This window comes from Portunus trituberculatus, chromosome 18 (assembly GCF_017591435.1).
Source record: "Portunus trituberculatus isolate SZX2019 chromosome 18, ASM1759143v1, whole genome shotgun sequence".
Lineage (NCBI taxonomy): Eukaryota > Metazoa > Arthropoda > Malacostraca > Decapoda > Portunidae > Portunus > Portunus trituberculatus.
In genome coordinates, this window is record NC_059272.1 from 6,780,035 (window position 1) to 6,785,034 (window position 5,000).

Here is a 5,000-nt window from a genome sequence, read left to right on the forward strand (position 1 = left end):
ACACTAGAACCATCTTCATATTCATCAATACAGTTGCAATAGCTTTTTTACAATTAAAAGAGCATATTCTTACTAGGCTTATCTCTAACATTGTTTATGAATTTATGTGTTTGAGCTGTGTTTATGAATTTATGTGGTTGAGCTGTAAGGCTTGAAAAATGAGAGATATCAAAAGTAATCTAACACATGGAATCATTAAGAATGAAGGTAAACAAATACATGCACAAAAACAGTTAGCTTATCCCTCTTCTTTTACCAACGAGAACCAATTTACACCCACACAAGGGCCAGCCATAAACAGCCGCCAACACATCTCACCACACACACAAAGCTACCAGGCCTGGCCGCCAGTGCACACCACGACACATCCACACGCTCCCAGGAAGAATGAAATGAAATGGATAGACCTGTAAGGAATAAGTTACCAAATTCAAAATATGCCGATGAGGCCCAGGGAGCAAAACCAAAAGTGGCCATACAAAATATGAGTCCATCTTTAACAGGAGCAACAATGCAAGGAAAATTGGTTATGCTAGAGAAGAAATTTGAGGAGTTGATGAAGGAATTAAAAGTTCAGAGGAGTGAGGAGGAGCAGGATAGAGAATTCCGCAAGGCTTTGAAGGAAAGAGTTAAGAGACTGGAGGAATGATTGGTGGATGAGAATGCACACTTGAGAGTGGAGGTTGAAAAATACAAGAAATGGTTGGAGGAGAAAATGGAGAAAGTTGTAAAGAAGAAAGATGACTTTAAGGAAATGATCAATGAGCAAAGTGAAAGGTTTGAAAGAGAGTGGGAAATGAAGAAAACACAATGGACTGAGTCGAGGGAAGCTGAGATGGTTGGTTTACAAGAAATAATTAAAGATCAGTTGAATGAAGACAAAAAAGAAAGATCTAAGGAACTGGTTAATGTTATGAAGAATAAGGAAACATTGATAAGAGAAATAACTGAAAAGAAGAAGAGTGTATTAATATTTGGGATGAAAGAACAAAATATAACATATAAGCCTAAGAGAATTAAAGAAGAATTAAAAACGGTAAGAGATCTGTTCAAAAATCTAAATGATGAGGAAAAAAAAGACCTACAAGAAGAAGTGGAGGAGATCCATAGACTGGGTCCGTATAAGGAGGGAGTAAGGAGACCGATTAAAGTAGTACTGAAGTCACAACAATCTGCGGAGGACATTTTACATAGAACATCAAAATTAAGAGAGGTAGAAGGTTGTAAAGAGGTGTGTGAGAAAAATAGAAATGAGGAAGAGAGGAGAAGATATAAGGAATTGTTAGAAGAGGCAAGAAGGAAAAATGATGAGCGGTCTGAAGAGGAAAAAGAAAAGTTTTTTGGAGAGTTATAGGAGAGAGAGTCAGAAAATGGTATGTGGAAAAAAGGAATGCGGAGGAACCCCTAGAGGGAGCAGTGGGTGGACCGTAATGTATACTAATATAGATGGGATACTGTCAAGTAGATTGGAATTGCAAGACTATATGATGGTGGAGAAGCCTGATATAGTGTGTTTGACTGAGACAAAATTACATGAAAAAACAAAGGTAAATTTGGATAATAAATATAATATATGGAGAAAGGATAGAGAGGGTAAAGGTGGAGGAGGAGTTATGATTATGACGAAGAAGGAGATAAATGTGGATAAGGTTTGGTATGGGAAGAACAACGCAGAAGTGATAAGCATAAGGTTAAAAAGTGATGGAAAAGAATGAATAATCATGGTGACCTATGTAACTCCTAAAACAAATTCTTGGACATTAAGGGAATACGACAATATGATCAAGGATACTTTACAGAGTTTGGAAAGTGTATTAACTGAAAAAAGAAAGGTGATACTAGTAGGAGATTTTAATTGTAAAGTGGATTGGGAAAATCTAGTAAGTGGTGTTGGAGAGGAAGCATGGGGAGAGAGATTCCTTAATCTAATGATGGAAAATATGATGGAACAGAGGATGAAAGAAAATGCTAGATATAGAGGAGATGATGAACCGGCTAGACTGGATTTGGTGTTAACACGAGAAGTGTACCTATGTGGGAATATACAATATAAATGTCCATTGGGGAAGAGTGATCATGTGGTTATGGAAATGCAGATGGCAATAACACAGCGAAGGAGAGATGAGACATACAGGAGTGGTAGATTGAATTATAGAAAGATGGACACAGAAAATTTGAAAAACTATTTCAGAACATTAGATTGGGAGGAGATGTTACAAAGCGAGAAGTGGGAAAAAAATATGAGATTTTTATGAAATATTATAAAGAAGGAGTTATGAAATTTGTACCAAAGTATAAACTGAGAGAGGAAGGAAGAAAGGATTGGTTAAATGCAACTTGTGTTAAGGCTAAAGAAAAGAGAGAGATGTGGCTTGGAAAAGATGGAAAAAGAGCAGGAATATACTAAGGAGAATTATAGAGTGGCAAAAAATGAGTATGTGAGGGTAAGGAGGGAGGAAGAAAGAAAATTTGAAAAAGATATTGTAGACAAGAGTAAGGAACATCCAAAATTGTTTTACAGGTTCATAAATGGTAAACTTAAAAAGAGAGAGTCCATTGAAAGATTAAAAGGAGAGCAACGGTAAGGCCTATAGCCTGTAGGCACACTTGAAGAATGTATGGAAGCTGTTCAGCTTCCACCCATTAGTGGCGCAGGCAATTTTATTTATAGTGGTACCCATATTAGGGCCCATATCACCACCCAAGCTCATCTTGAGTGTAACCACCTAGAACCTGGGTATCATGGTGGTATGTAGGTAACTTTAAACCACTCGACAAATGGCAAAGTGTTTTAAGGCTGTATGTGGTGGGATTCGAACCTCACGCTGGATCGCCTGCCCGATCCCACGCTCACCACCTTATCCACTATGCCACCGCCTCCCTATATAGTAGATAATAGATGACCCTAAGAATATCGAGGAATTGCTAAATAATAGGTTTCAACAAGTATTTACTAAAGAAACAATGTTTGTAAAGCCTCAGAATGTAGAAGGAAATATGTACATGGATGACATTAAGATACCTAAAAAGGAGTTATATAAAATATTGGAGGAGCTTAAAGAAGATAAAGCGATGGGACCAGATGAAGTTTCAGACAAATTATTGAAGGAATGTAGAGAAGATAGATCCATTATATGATATTTTAAGGTGCTCATTAGAAACCGGGGAAGTACCGGTAGAGTGGAAAAGAGCTGAAGTGGTGCCCATTTATAAGGGAGGCAGTAAAGAAGAGCCTCTTAACTATAGACCTGTGTCTTTAACAAGTGTGGTCGGTAAGATTTGTGAGAGGGTGATAAAGAAATATTGGATACGGTTCCTGGAGGATCATAAGTTATTATCGGATCATCAATTTGGCTTTAGGAAAGGGAGGTCATGTGTAACAAATCTACTGAGCTTTTATTCAAGAGTGGTTGACAAAATACAAGAGAGAGAGGGATGGATGGACTGTGTATATTTGGATTTAAAAAAAGCTTTTGACAAGGTACCGCACATGAGACTGCTATGGAAATTAGAGATTTATGGAGGACTGAAGGGAAAAGTGTTAAAGTGGATGGAAAACTACTTGAGATGGAGGGAGATGAGAACGGTAATAAGGGATGCAAAGTCGGACTGGTTGGTGGTGGAGAGTGGAGTCCCACAGGGTTCAGTGCTGGCACCAATACTTTTCCTTGTCTATATTAATGATATGCCAGAGGGAGTAAACAGTTATATTAATTTGTTTGTGGATGATGCGAAGTTGTGTAGGTATGTGAAGAGTGAAGAAGATTGTGAAATTTTACAGGCAGATCTGGATATGATTTGGGAGTGGAGCAAGAGGTGGGAGATGGAATTTAATCTGAGCAAAAGTCATGTAATGGAAATGGGGAAGAGTGGAAGACGGCCAAGAGGGTCATACAAGATGGGTGAAGGAGTAGTGTTGAAAAAGGTGGAAAAGGAAAAGGATTTGGGAGTGATAATACAAGACCATGGACAGTTTGAGGTTCATATTGACAATATGTTTGGAGAAACATATAATTTGATTAGAAATATTGGATTAGCCTTTCATTATATGCATAAAGATATGATGAAGAAATTAATTAGTACGGTAATTAGACCAAGATTGGAATATGCTGGGGTGGTTTGGTCCCCTTATAAAAAGAAGCATATAAGGAAGTTGGAGAGATTGCAGAGAATGGCAACAAAAATGGTACCGGAATTGGCAGAAATGACCTATGAGGAGAGATTAAAAGAAATGATTTTGCTTACCTTGGAACAAAGAAGAGAAATAGGAGATTTAATACAGGTTTATAAACTGTTGAATGGTTTGGATGAAGTGGATAATGAACAAATGATGTTGAGAGAGGAAAATTTAAATAGAACTACGAGATCGCATAGTAAAAAGATAGCCAAGGGAATATGCTTGAAGGATGTGAAGAAATATAGTTTCCCACAGAGATGTGTGGAGATGTGGAATAGTTTGAGTGAGGAGGTGGTGTCAGCGAGGAGTGTGCATAGTTTTAAAGGAAAGTTGGATGTGTGTAGATATGGAGACGGGGCCACACGAGTATGATACCCAGGCCCTGTAAAATTACAACTAGGTGAATACATGATCATCTGTTCACAGATATGGATTATTAGGTACATAGGGTTGACTTACACAGACATCAAAATGGTAGAAGATATTCATGTCATATGTCTGGAACTTGAACTTAACAAGCAAATGTGTTCAGCAAAACTTTATCTTATATAAAACTTATCTTGGAGCTTATTTTTAGAGTTCCATAACTGTATTTAACCACATCCACACTGTTACTGGCCATACACCTTTACCTTTGTGCTGGTCCTCACTTCTACACCACAGATATGACAACAGGTCAGTTTTGTAACAAAACACTATCTCTTTAGTATCATATTTTTTCTTTATTCAGTCTTTTGTGTTCTTTTATCTAGTACGGTATTGCTTTTCTATGCCTTTTACATAACATGTCCAATATTATTTTAAGAATACTTTTTACTCAAAC

General features: G+C 37.4%; 2 protein-coding genes across 4 annotated transcripts in view; one reads left to right on the forward strand and one right to left on the reverse strand.

Annotated features, from left to right (window-relative positions):
• Positions 1-5,000, forward strand: part of LOC123505629 — a 63,850-nt gene that overhangs the window by 2,275 nt on the left and 56,575 nt on the right. The gene's annotated exons all lie outside the window — the stretch shown is intronic.
• Positions 1-5,000, reverse strand: part of LOC123505350 (KRAB-A domain-containing protein 2-like) — a 14,787-nt gene that overhangs the window by 867 nt on the left and 8,920 nt on the right. The window lies entirely within an intron of this gene.